We start from the raw sequence: 14683 nt of genomic DNA on the forward strand, positions 1-14683 counted from the left end.
GTGACATGCTGCATTTGGATGGCAGGTGACAGTGGCAAGTGACATGCTGCATCTGGGTTGCAGGTGACCATGGCAAGTGACATGCTGCAATTTGGTGGCAGGTGACATGCTGCACCTGGGTGGCAGGTGACAGTGGCAAGCTGCATCTGGGTAGCGGGTGACATGCTGCATGTGGGTGGCAGCTGACCGTGGCAAGTGACATGCTGCATGTCGGTAGCAGATGACAGTGGCAAATAACATACTGCATGTGGGTGGCAGGTGACGATGGCAAGTGACACGCTGCATCTGGGTAATAGGTGACGGTGGCAAGTGATATGCTATAATAATAGGTAATAGGTGACGGTGGCAGGTGATGGTGGCAAATAACATGCTGCATCTGGGTGACAGTGGAAAGTGACATGCTGCAAATGGGTGACAGTGGAAAGTGACATGCTTCATCTGGGTGGCAGGTGACGGTGGCAAGTGACATGCTGCATGTAGGTGGCAGGTGACGATGGCAAGTGACATGCTGCATCTGGGTGGGAGGTGATGGTGGCAAGTGACAGGCTGCATGTGGGTGGCAAGTGACACATGGCACCATGGTGGCAGGTGACTGTGGCAAGTGACATGCTGCATTTGGTTGGCAGATGACACAGTGCATGTGGGTGGCAGGTGACGATGGCAAGTGACATGCTGCATGTTGGTGGCAGTGATGGTGGCAAGTGACACGCTGCATCTGGGTGGAAAGTTGACGGTGGCAAGTGACACGCTGCATCTGGGTAATAGGTGATGGTGGCAAGTGATATGCTGCATCTGGGTGGCAGGTGATGGTGGCAAGTAACATGCTGCATCTGAGTGACAGTGGAAAGTGACATGCTGAATCTGGGTGGCAGGTGGCAAGCTGCATCTGGGTGGCAGATGGCAAGCTGCATCTGGGTGACAGGTGACATGCTGCATCTGGGTGGCAGGTGACGGTGGCAAGTGACACGCTGCATCTGGGTGGCAAGTGACATGCTGCATCTGGGTGGCAGGTGACATAAAAAGTGACACGCTGCATCTGGGTGGCAGGTGACAGTAGCAAGTGACATGCATGTGGGTGGCAGGTGATGATGGCAAATGTCACTCTGCATGTGGGTGGCAGGTGACAGGTGGCAAGTGACAAACTGCATCTGGGTGGCAGGTGACAAGCCGCATATGGGTGGCAGGTGAGAGTGGCAGGTGACAGTGGCAAGTGACATGCTGCATCTGGGTGGCAGGTGACAGGTGGCAAGTGACAAGCTGCATCTGGGTGGCAGGTGACAAGCCGCATATGAGAGGCAGGTGACAGTGGCAAGTGACATGCTGCATCTGGGTGGCAGGTGGCATCCTGCAATTGGGTGGCAGGTGACATGCTGCATCTGGGTGGCAGGTGACATGCTGCATCTGGGTGGCAGGTGACATGCTGCATCTGGGTAGCAGGTGACATGCTTCATCTGGGTGGCAGCTGACCATGGCAAAAGACATGCTGCACCTGGGTGGCAGGTGATGGTGGCAAGTGACATGCTGCATGTGGGTGGCAAGTGACATGCTGCATGTGTGTGGCAGGTGGCAAGTGACAAGCTGCATGTGTGTAGCAGGTGACGGTGGCAAGCTGCATCTGGCTGGCAGGTGACAGTGGCAAGCTGCATCTGGGTGGCAGGTGACAGTGGCAAGCTGCATCTGGGTGGCAGGTGACATGCTGCATCTGGGTGGCAGGTGATGGTGGCAAGTGACACGCTGCATCTGGGTGGCAAGTGACATGCTGCATCTACGTGGCAGGTGATGGTGGCAAGTAACATGCTGCATCTGGGTGACAGTGGAAAGTGACATGCTGCATCTGGGTGGCAGGTGACGGTGGCAAGTGACATGCTGCATCTGGGTGACAGTGGAAAGTGACATGCTGCATCTGGGTGACAGGTGACGGTGGCAAGTGACATGCTGCATCTGGGTGGCAGGTGACGAGAGCAAGTGACATGCTGCATGTGGGTGGCAGGTGACAATGGCAAGTGACCTGCTGCATCTGGGTGGGAGGTGATGGTGGCAAGTGACAGGCTGCATGTGGGTGGCAGGTGACACGGTGCATCTGGGTAACAGGTGACGGTGGCAAGTGACATGCTGCATGTGGGTGGCAGCTGATAGTGGCAAATGACATGCTGCATGTGGGTGGCAGGTGACAATGGCAAGTGACATGCTGCATGTTGGTGGCAGTGATGGTGGCAAGTGACACGCTGCATCTGGGTGGCAGTTGACGGTGGCAAGTGACACGCTGCATCTGGGTAATAGGTGACGGTGGCAAGTAACATGCTGCATCTGGGTGACAGTGGAAAGTGACATGCTGAATCTGGATGGCAGGTGACGGTGGCAAGTGACATGCTGCATCTGGGTGGCAGGTGACAGTGGCAAGCTGAATCTGGGTGGCAGGTAACAGTGGCAAGTGACACGCTGCATCTGAGTGGAAGGTAACGGTGGCAAGTGATATGCTGCATCTGGGTAGCAGGTGACAGTGGCAAATGACATGCTGCATGTGGGTGGCAGGTGACGATGGAAACTGACATGCTGCATCTGGGTGGCACGTGATGGTGGCAAGTTACATGCTGCATCTGGGTGGCAGGTGATGGTGGCAAGTTACATGCTGCATCTGGGTGGCAGGTGACGGTGGCAAGTAACACGCTGCATTTGGGTGACAGTGAAAAGTGGCATGCTGCATCTGGGTGGTAGGTGACGATGGCAAGTGACATGCTGCATCTGGGTGGCAGGTGACAGTGGCAAGGTGCATCTGGGTGGCAGGTGACAATGGCAGGTGACATGCTGCATGTGGGTGGCAGGTGACGATAGCAAATGACACGTTGCATGTTGCATGTAGGTGCCACTGTCACCTGCCAACCAGATGCAGCATGTCATTTGCCACTGTCACCTGTGCAAGTGACATGCTGCATCTGGGTGGTAGGCGACGGTGGAAAGTGACACGCTGCATGTGGATTGCAGGTGACATGGCAAGTGACATGCTGCATCTGCGTGACAGTGGCAAGTGACATGCTGTATCTCAGTGGCAAGTGACATGCTGCATTTGGGTAGCAGGTGACCGTGGCAAGTCAAGAACGGGGGGTGAGTCCAGAGGGTGGTGATAAATGTACTTGGAATGGTCTGGTGTGGATAGCAGGGTCCCCCAGGATTCTGTCCTGGGACCAATCCTATTTAATTTATTTATAAACGATCTGGAGGATGGGATAAACAGCTCAATCTCGGTATTTGCGGATGATAGTAAGCTAAGCAGGGCAATAACTTCTATGCAGGATGTGGAAACCTTGCAAGAAGATCTAAACATATTAATGGGGTGGGCAACTATATAGCAAATGAGGTTTAATGTTGAAAAATGTAAAATAATGCATTTGGGTGCCAAATATATGAATGAATTCTACTAGGGGAAGTATTGCACTGGGGGAATCTAGGATGGAAAAGGACCTGGGGGTCTTAGTAGATGACAGGCTCAGCAATGGCATGCAAGCAAAGCCAACAGAATATTGGCAAGAGATAAAACGATTATTCTCCCACTCTACAAGACTCTGGTCCGGCCAAACCTGGAGTATGCCGTCCAGTTCTGGGCACCAGTCCTCAGGAGGGATGTGCTGGAACTGGAGAGGGGCCAGAGAAGGGCAGAAAAGCTAATAAAGGGATTGGAGGATCTCAGCTATGGGGAAAGACTGCAAGCATTGAACTTATTCTCGCTGGAAAGGAGACGCTTGAGAGGGGATATGATTTCAATGTACAAATACCGTACTGGTGACCCCACAATAGGGATGAAACTTTTCCACACAAGCTAATTTAAAAAGACTGTGGCAAGTGACATGCTGCATCTGGGTGGCAGGTGACAGTGGCAAGTAACATGCTGCATCTGGGTGGCAGGTGACAGTGGCAAGTGACATGCTGCATCTGGGTGGCAGGTGACATGTTGCATCTGGGTGGCAGGTGACTTTGTGATAAAGGCTACACACAGGAATGTCTCTGCTAGGGTGGCCTCTGAAGAACAGACAGAAATACATTGAGAGAAAGGTACAGGGGGAACAATGTGAAGCCCTTCATCAGTGTGAGAGGAAGGAGAAAATAACCAACAAAGTCGAGACCTGAGCTTTGATGGTACTTAAGGCCAAATGTTGCTTTTTAAAAGACTGGAAAAAAAGAGGATTAATATGTTGGAGAACTTCCTGAGCTGGTGGTTCACTGTCTTGCATCAAAGAAATATGCTTTCCAAGTGCAACAGCAGACCTCCTTGCTTTCAAGAGCATTGGCATGACCACATCTGACAGGTGCTTGTCCCTTAGGACTTGAGCTTAAACAGCCAAGTTGTTAAAGCAAGTGGCTAAAAAACAGTGGCCTTCATGACAGAAGATTCAGATGAGGGCCCACGGAGAGTCTGCCAGGAGCCTGACAAGATCCGTTGTCCTGGGACATTTAGTGCAGTGAAAAATCATTGGCATTTTCTCCATCTCAATCCTGCAAAGGAAGGATCCTGAGAGGGGGGAAAAGTGTAGATCAGGTAGCACTGATCCCACAAGTGACTAGAGCATCCACTTTGTTTTTTATATATATTTTTTGGATATGTATTATTAGCAAAAAGAAAAAATATATTTTTTTAAAAAAAATGTATTTTTTGTTTATTATAGCGCAAAAAATAAAAACCGCAGAGGTGATCAAATACCACCAAAAGAAAGCTCTATTTGTGGGGAAAAAAGGACATCAATCTTGTTTGGGTACAATGTTGCACGTTCGTACAATTGTCAGTTAAAGTGATGCAGTGCTGTATCGCAAAAAATGGCCTGGTCATTTGGGGGGTAAATCCTTCCGGGGCTGTGGTTAAAGACCGCATCATGCAAAAAATGCATAAAAGGCCACTCTTTGACTTCAATGGGGCCCATCTTTTTTATCAAAATTTTTCCAGGCGCACCCTTATGCAGCACAGGGCCCTTCATTCAGCCTGTAGGTCAACAAGAATGGCCGGCTGGTCATACTGCAAACCAAGGAAGACCTCCCACACTTCCTACAAGCCTTAGAGTTGGAGCCTGTTAATTTTCAGGACTGGCATTGTTCCCAGGAGGTTCCTGTTTCACCGCTGCCACAGCCATGACAGAGGAAAGGGCAGATCCCGCCGCCAAAAACGACCATCATCTGGACCCTCGACGACCCTTCGTGTGGAGATGTACAAAGGTCTCCCCTGTTGCTATCTTCAGAGACTCCTGCTTTCTTTTTTTTTTTCACAGAAAAATTTTTATTCAACAAATCAGCAGTACAATACAAGAGTTTAATACAGTCATTGTAGTGAGAATAAAAACAGTAAAATTGACCCTTAAACAATAGCCATTATTTATCAGATATTCCAGATGTGCAAACATCAGAAGTTTCACTCAACCATACCTCTCAAAGCTCAAATCTTCATACATTTTTTTGATAGTATAAAATGAGTGGCCCAAACCTGGTAGGGACAGCAGGGGGGGGGGAGGAAAAAAGGAAGGAAGGAGAGGGGGAGAGGAAGAAAGGAAGAGAGGGGGGAGAGGGAGGAGAAGGAATAGGATGAAAGAAAACAGGCATAAAGAGAATAGGATCAGTTTATGGGGTAGGGGGATCAGGGTCTCCGGAGGCGTCGACCCAGGACGACCAGATTTTATCAAACTTCCCCGGGCATTGCCTACTTTCATACGTTAATTTATACAGAGGGAGTACCTTATTCACAGACCTTATCCACGAGGCCAGGGTAGGAGGCTCTACCATTTTCCACCGCTATAGAATTTCCCGCCTAGCATAGTACAATGCGAAGGTTAGACACAATTTGCTATACCTATCACCCACAACATCTTCCAGATGACAGCAGTAGTATCTGGGGATCCACCTGCAAGTCTGATCCTATGACATTGCTCAGTGTGGATGCCACCGCTGACCAAAAGAGTCGGAGACTGGGACACGACCAGACCATATGCCAGAAAGTACCCACTTCCTGTCTGCATCTCTGACAATTGGGATCTCTCTGAGGGTAAGAATTGTATGAACCTATCTTTTGCAGCGATCATGGAAGGAATGTAGGATATTAAACACTCCTTCCATTCCTCCTCATCTAACGAGGGAATATCAACCCTCCACTTTTCCCAGGTTTTAGTTAGTTTGGCATCGTACTCCACTGTCAGGTATAGGTATAGTGTGGAGAGGGGCTTCCCCATTACGCTGGAAGTCAAGAGCCTTTCAATAGAGTCCGGTTCCAGAATGAGGGGGGCAGGGAACTGAGCCTCAAAGGCGTGCTTCAGCTGCCAGTATCTAAACTGGAAGGAGGCAGGAATAGCAAAGGATTGTCTAAGGGCTTGGAAAGTCATGAGCCTGCCATCCTTGACTATATGCTTTAATGTAAGAATTCCTTTTTTTGCCCAGAGAGAGGGGTCCGGTAAAGTATAAGTATAAGTATAGTAGCATAGGGTTGCCCCACAGGGGCATGTGAGGTGAAATGTAATTAGGTTTCCCATATATTTTCCTAGCCTCCTGCCAAACCTTTACAGTGGTTCGCATCGGGGTCGTCATGGACAAACTGGCCCTGAGACCCCGAAACGGGAGATTACTCAAGGCAGCAATGGAACCCAGAATGGCTGCCTCCAGAGTGACAGCGGGATTTTGCGTGGGCTGGGAGAACCACCACCGAATCGTGACCAGAACTGCAGCCCAGTAGTAAATTTGGAAATTCGGTAGCGCCAATCCCCTTCCCGAGAGAGGGAGATATAAGATCTGCTTGGCCACCCTGGGTGGCCTCCCAGCCCAGACAAAGTGTATTAGCAGGCTCTCCAGCCTCCGGAAAAAGGTCCTAGGGATGTGTATGGGTGTATTGCGAAAGAAATATAGATATTTGAGAAGGTAAATCATTTTTAGCAAGTTGACTCTGCCAACAGGAGTCAATGGAAGGGAACGCCAAGCAGAGCATTTAGCCGTAAGCTGTGTCATAAGTGGACGCAAATTGTTATCAATGTAATCTTGAACCTTACCGCTAATTTTTATCCCCAGGTATTTGAAATCGTCTACCCATTTAAGCTGCGGGTGTGGTACCCTTGGGGTCGAGGGATGGAGCGGGAATAGGACCGACTTGTCCCAATTGATGCGAATCCCCGAACACCCGCCGAATCGATCAATCAGATTGAGTGCAGTCTGCAAAGAGGACGATGCATCCGCTAAATAAAGCAGAGCATCGTCGGGTCCTACCTGAAGACCCCTTACCTCAGAGTCGGCCCTCAACAATATAGCCAGGGGCTCCATTGCCAGAGCAAATAGACCCGGGGAAAGGGGACACCCCTGTCGCGTGCCTTAAGACAATTGGAACTTCCCCAAAAGGCATCCACTGGTACGTACTCTAGCTGAGGGGCCATGGTATAGCTGCTCAAAAATCCGTTAGGATTGAGCCAACATTTTCTTCTGAGTAAGAGAAGTACGGAGACGAACCACCTCCTTCGTCATCAGTTGTAGATGCGAGTACTCCCAACTCTGCCTTCACCAAGTCTGCTCTACGCTCACGTCGGACTCTGGCAATGATGGCCTGGTAGTGCCCCCTCGTCGTGGCTTTGAAGGAATCCCACACCACCGCGGAGTCAGCAGAGCCCACATTTATAGCCCAAAAATCAAGCAATTCTGTTCTAAATTGGAAGTCTACTGCGGTGTCTGATATCCAAAATCTGGAGAGCCTCCATATCCTTTCTACTAAGGAGAGATCCATAGACAACAACAAGGGTGCATGGTCGGAAATTCCCCTAGGCAATATTTGTATGTCTGTGACCCGTGGGAGGACCTGAGTCCCTGCGAAGACCAAGTCTATGCGGGAAAACGTTCTGTGAGAGGCCGAGTGGCATGTGTATGCCCTAGATTGGGGGTGACGCCACCTCCAGACATCAGTCAGGCCATAGGTATCCGCCCACTCAGCCAACCCAGAGCAATGACATCCCGCAGGAGTTAGCCTGTCTAAATCCAGGTCGGGGACCAGATTAAAATCCCCGAATATGACATTGTTATCAGAGGCAAAGTCGGCCAGCTTACCGGTGATCTGATTGAGCACCAGCAAGGAGGCCGGGGGGGGGGGCAAATATAAGCCCACAATAGTCCACGTTAGAGAATAAATTTTTGCGTGAATAATAACATACCGTCCATCAGGGTCCAGGGCCAAATCCAAGAGCTGAAAGGGAAGTGACTTCAATACCAGTATAGTTACATCCCTGGAAAATGTGGAGGGCGTGGAGTGGTAGTGGTGTCGCACCCATGGTTTTTTAAGGGCAAAAAACCCTATGACCTGTTAGGTGCATTTCCTGGAGCACACAAATGTGTGGGTTATAAGACTTCATGAATTGGAACACCAGGGAGCGTTTAACCGGGGTAATTCAGTCCCCTGGTGTTCCAGGAGATGATGTTAAGTGAGGACATGGCCACTGAGAGTGTTAAGAATGTTAGGATCAATGGAAATCGTGGCTCTCGGACTGGACCCCGGGACCCGAACCGGACACATTTGTAGACAGTGCAATGCTGATAAGTCAATTATTTTGGTATAAATAACAAACAAAAACAAAACCAAACCAAAACCAGATAAAGGATCCCAATAACCGAAGCAGATGAAAATAAAAATAGCCCCAATAGGGGAATTTACATCACCCCCCACCCCACCCAACCTCCCAAAACTGAGGCGGGTTTCATTCCCGAACTTATTCAGATCACCGGCTGCAACAGAGGGTCTGTGGAAGAGGCAAACTCACCCCCCGAAACTTCACACGGGGGGGGGGAAACAGCATTTCAAGCGGCTTATACAGTTGATAACTCCGTTTGTAATACAACAGGCTGTGGGGACTTAGAAAGTCAGATGAAGGGGAAATATCCCATAGTGCGACCCCACAGTAAAGTCTATCCATCGTTGGGTGAAGATACCGAACAAAAATGTTCCCAACACCCCTCAAGAGAACAAGCAGTTATAAAGGTACTTCATATTTCAATGGTCTCCTGACCAAATTGTTTGGCAGGGGCATTATCTTAGAATTTCCCTGGAAGGGGTAATAAACTTCTCCTCCCAAGACTGTCCACACCATGGATTGAACTGGGCATAAATTGTGCAACGAAGAAAGTCATCCATGTGGGAATACATATATTACCTCAGACCTGAGCCAAGGCTATGGTGAACAAACAATGAGGGATCTCACAGGTAACAGGTAGGCTGAGGTAAGCCGTCAGCGGATCCGTGGTAGCGAGTCCAGCCAGGTTGAGGCCTCCCTTGGGAAACAAGTTGTCTCGCCATCCTGGACTCTCAGGCGAGCAGGGAAAAGTACACTGTAGCGAATGTTGCGTGATCGCAGAGCCGCCTTAACTTGATCAAAAGATTTCCTAAGCTTCTGGGTCTCTACCGTATAATCGGGGAAGATCATCAACTTCATGTTCTGGAATCTGAGGTCCCCAACGTTTCTAGAGGCACGGAGAACTTCGTCTCTGTCTCTAAAATTAAGTAGACGTAGAATGAAGGTGCGAGGGGGGGATCCAGGAGGCCCCGACTTAGGCCCCGACTTACCCTCTCCACCGTGTAATAAGGTGACCAGCGGGCCTCAGGTCACGGAGCAAACCCTCTATGACGGAGGTAGGGTTACTCCCCTCCACCCCCTCCGGTAAACCAACAACGCGAAGGTTATTAGGAAGGTTCCTGTTCTCCGCGTCCTCGGCTCTATATTCGAGGGCCTTTACTTTAGTTTGGAGAGTACGGAGTGACGTCCCATGTTCCGCAATGGTGTCTTCGGTGGTACTCAGTCTTTGCTCCGTCTCAGTGACTCGTGATCTGATTTTATCTATATCTTGACGGATTAGACCCATGTCCAACTGAACTGCTTCGATCTTTGTTGTTAGTGTTGATTGGCAAGTTGCAATGGCTGCCATAACATCCGCCAACCAGGGGGGATGAGAGTCATCTGACTCCATAGTGTCTGTCTGTGGGACTCTGTGGTTGCTGCGTACTTTAGGGACCTCAGGAGGGGGACCGGTGGGCGTCTGGGGGGAGTCCGGCTGTGGTGGGAAGGTCAACCTCTTACCCCCTTTACTATATTTTGCGCTGGAATTCCGGCTTCTCATTCTGGTGGCTGGGGCCCAGATCCGGGCAGTATTCAGCAATTGGTAGTGGGAGTTCTGCGAAGTCAGGGGTGTTCAAGCAGCAGGTAGGATAAAGTTTGTGTCCCCTTAACAGTCTTCCCCCCTCATCTGCAAACAAATGGCACAGGAGCCGCTGACTTCAGGTCTACACAGGCCCACAGGGATGGTCAGCTCAGCCACCTCACTTCACTACCGGGGTGAGAGGGATGTGGGCACTCCAGGATCTGCTCCTGTGGCTTGGCAGTGTCTCCCAGGGCCCCTTCCACTAGGCCAGCAAGATACAGCACTCCCCCTATCGATCCGGCGGCCCTGGGGCTCCAGGAAAGGCCGCTATCGCGGCCTAGTAAATCGGGGGGGAAGAGAGTTCAGGCCCAGAACGCGGCCTAGGTACAGTCCGGGATTCCCTCCCCTGCCCTCACCTGTGGTCTGCAGCAGCCAGCAAGGCCCGATATTCAGTCCGATCACGCCAGGGGGTTCCCGGTTTGCCGCGCGGCCCGTCAGAAAAGGTCACGGCTTCGTCCTAGTCGCCCGCGGTAGGCCGGGTCCCCAATCTCGCGTCAGGAATCGAAATTTTCCCCACTTCTCAGCAGGAATAGGATCCCCTATCCCCCACTAGGCAGCAGGAGTGAAATTAGTAAGATTTTGGAGTCGATAGATCCGGATTTCTGTACGGATCAGCAGAGCTCTCTGAAAAAGCAGCCGCTTACAGTGCCATCTTGGCCACGCCCCCCTGCTTTCTTTACTATGAAGATCTTTCTTCATACTCATTGAACAATCCGGATGCTACTTGAACGAGGCTGATGGGCTGCATTGGGATGGGCGATAGGACCTTCAGCCCCATTTGGAACTTCACTTTTTAGGGGGTTGCCTCCTACTCCTCTAATGCTTGGATTCCGCCACCCTCTCCATATGAATCTATATGGCCTTTGGTTGATGCTTTTAAGTGTCTCCCTAACCTTCTGTTTTAATGGATGGTTTGGGTGGAGTGCGGCCATCCACATCTTTCTTATGTTTGTTTGCCCACATTCCCCCTGAAGGCCCTACCTATTCAGGTAAAAGCCCCCTGAGATGCATCAGGACTGTGCTTTGGGGTCTCTCCTTTGTGTTTACACCGTAGCCGACTTGTTGATCTTTGTCCATCAAGTCATTGAAAATGCATTTCTGGAGGCGTGGCTTGAAGGTGGAGAGAGCAATCACATAGACTCACAGCTCCGGCTCTCAACAACCATCCTTACCTTATCCTGAGTCCTATCTCCTTGTGGAAGGTACAATTTTGTTCCCCACAGCTGTGGGCATCTATCAGGCCTGCAGACATGGTGAAATACAGGCCGCCATGGCCCCCACCCACGGCGGAACAACTAGCGCGGTTCTGGAGGCAAGATGTGCAGGCTTCCTCCTCTGCTGACCAAAGCTCTGCTACAGGGGTGAGTGCTTTAATCCCTGCCATCTTTCAAACACAAACAGACCCCCTGCAGTCACAGGACTCCCAACAGTCTGATGAGCATAGCCAGGCTGTGGATTCTCCTTCTGCTGAGCCAACACTGTCCATCATTATGCTGGCTATTCAGGATTGCAAGGCATCCCTCTCTACTCTATCCCCATGGACTTTTCATTATTAATACAAGATGTCCAGAACCTCTGTGACAGAACCGGAGATGCCAGTTGTTGTACTTGGCGTTGCAGATCCTCTTGAGAGTGCTGCAGAGGGTACAGTGTGTCCTCCGCCCGCCCGAGCCTGGTTTCTGCCTCTGTGACTCGCTCCCGGAGTTTGGTCATGTCATGTCTCAGTAGTGAGATGTCCACCTCCTCTATCTTCGTTGTGAGTGTGGATTGGCATAAGGAAATAGCCTCCAGGACCTTTACTGTGTCTGTTGCCTCGTGCTCTGTATGGGAAGCCGCATGAGCCGCAGCCGAGGCGCCATCTTGCTCAGGGTCCTGAGGCTGTATTGTTCCTCTTCGGTGGGGACATGTTGCGGAGGATAGGCTGTATTAGTTCTCTCGGTTTTTAAGTAAATAGGTTTTATAAGTACAGGATTTCTATGTCAGGATCTACCACGAGTTCACTCACACACGTCCTATCTCCTCGCCATCCAGGCCACACACCCTCTTTGACATTATTTGATTGATACGTTATTATTTTATTAATATTCTTTCTATTTACTTTTTCAACAACGGCATATTTTAATGCTTAGTCCTTCTGTGGCCAAAACGGACGGGAACCTCTACTAAAAGGGACTGTCAGAGAGTTACCCTGGGCAGACGCGCTGCTGGTGTGCATCGCAGTGCGTTGGGGCGTGTTGGCGCGCGCGTTCCCGTGCGCGCCGACGCGGGTGCTGGCGTGCGGGCGCGTGCGTGTGTGCGGGGGGGCCCGGCCCGGCGTTTGGCGCCAATCTGCACAGGAGGCTCGGTGCTGTCCGATCTTCAGCTCCCTGTATCCCTGCAACTGCTTCCTGTTTTGAACCTGATCTCCTGACCACTGGCCTTTCGTTGATTCTCTTTGCTTTCTGCCTGTCACTGATCCCAGACTGTCCTGACTACGAATCTGATTGATTCGTTGCCCGCCTGTTGCCAACCCTGCTTGTGACCCGACCTGCCTGCTCCACTCCTGCTCTGCACCTGCTGTGCTTCAGTTGACTGGTGATCTCCATAACCACCTTTACCGGGATCCTCCTTGAGGCTAACCCGCCAGGCTCTCATACCATTCTGTGCTCCCATGCCTCCTGTCCATACTACCAGGGGCCGGGAACCAGATACATAAGGGAGGCCTCCCCCTGCTACATCGGGTTCATTGGTCTGGTACGTGATAGTTTGACAGTATCGGACAGCCATGTCCGAGACCGAGCAGGGAACCTCCCCCATGGAGGAACTGTGTAGACACCTGGCGGGTCTCACACAAGCCATGAAGAGCCTCCAGGAAGGCTATACAAGGTTGGAAGAACGAGTCCTGTCTGCTCCAACCCACCCGCAAGCCGCTTCATCTGCCGGAGTGTCATCTGCACCCTCAGTAGTAATGTACCTCCTGAGCCTAGGGTACCCATACCCGAAAGATTTACTGGGGACCGTAGTAAATTCCGGGCCTTTCGCAATGCCTGCTCTGCAACCCCGTACTTTTTCCTTGGAGGCAACTAAGGTGGGCTTCGTAATTTTCCTTTTATCTGGTGAACCACAGTCCTGGGCTTACTGCCTCATGGAGCAAAAATCTGGAGCACTGGATAACCTTGGTCTCAGTTGTATGAGAACCCCCAAGTGACAGCGACAGGGGCGTAGAGGGGGCGTAGAGCCGCAGAGGACTATGTGGTGGAATTTAGGCGGTGGAGCTCCGACACTGGTTGGAATGACGCGGCTTTTGATGAGTTAGCACGGGTCGGAATGCCCCAAAAACCCTGGATGAGCTCATCAATCTGTCTATTCAGATTGACCGATGCCTCAGAGAGATCCGAGAGATCTACCAGCCAATTTCGCCCTACCTGGATGCTTCCCAAGGTTCAGAGCTCTCCCAGCCAGTCCTTTCCGGCACCGGCCACACCGGTTCTTGATACCTCCGAACCAATGCAACTCAGTCTGCTCCGTCCCTCTCTCAATCCAGAAGAGCGCCAGCGCCGAAGAGCCAACAACCTCTGCATGTACTGCGGGGAGCCTGGATACTTACATGAGGTCTTGCCCGAACAAGACACGTAAGTCTCTGCCAATCTCTTCAATTTGTGCATCTGCTCTCTCTAAACCTGCTAATCACCTTGCTCTCTCTATCATCTTACAGCTTCCAGGAAGGATTATCCCAGTTACAGTCATAATTGACCTAACCTTCGCTGCAAACCATCACATCCCTCTCCAGTCTAAAGTTCAGGTTCTTGCTGTACATCTCGCTGATGGCTCCTCTCTTCGTTCCGGTCCCGTCACGCAGGAAACCATCCCTTTGTTGGCCACCTTGGGCTCTAACCACCAAGAACTCCTGCGCTTGGATGCCATCTCTTCTCTTTTTCCCTGGGGATGCCATGGTTGCAGGCCCATAACCCCAGCATCGACTGGTCTAGCGGGGAAGTCAAGTTCCTTTCCGAATATTGCCAGCAACACTGCCTACATACGAATCCTGCTGAATCTACCCAACTACTTTGTTTAGATACCGATTCTGAATTACAACAGGTGCACCCTATTGGGACTTTCTGGACGTTTTTAGTAAAAAGTGAGCAGAGACTTTACCTCCTCACAGGCCTTACGATTGCCCAATCGAGCTATTAACTGGAACGGAAGTTCCCTTTGGGAGGATTTTCCCATTAACAGAGCAGGAGTTGGACACTCTAAAAATATACATCGATGAGAACCTGGTTTATCCACCCATCCACCTCTCCGGCTGGGGCTGGTATATTCTTTGTGGAGAAAAAGGACCAGTCCTTACGTCCTTGTATTGATTATCGGGAACTAAACAAGATAACAATCAAAAACTGTTATCCTCTACCTTTAGTGCCTGAACTCTTCCAAAGATTTGGGATCCGCAGTAATCTTTACCAAATTAGATCTCCGTGGTGCCTACAACTTGATTCGTATTCGGGAAGGAGATGAG

This window comes from Aquarana catesbeiana, linkage group LG05, assembly GCF_042186555.1.
Source record: "Aquarana catesbeiana isolate 2022-GZ linkage group LG05, ASM4218655v1, whole genome shotgun sequence".
Classification (NCBI taxonomy): Eukaryota; Metazoa; Chordata; class Amphibia; order Anura; family Ranidae; genus Aquarana; species Aquarana catesbeiana.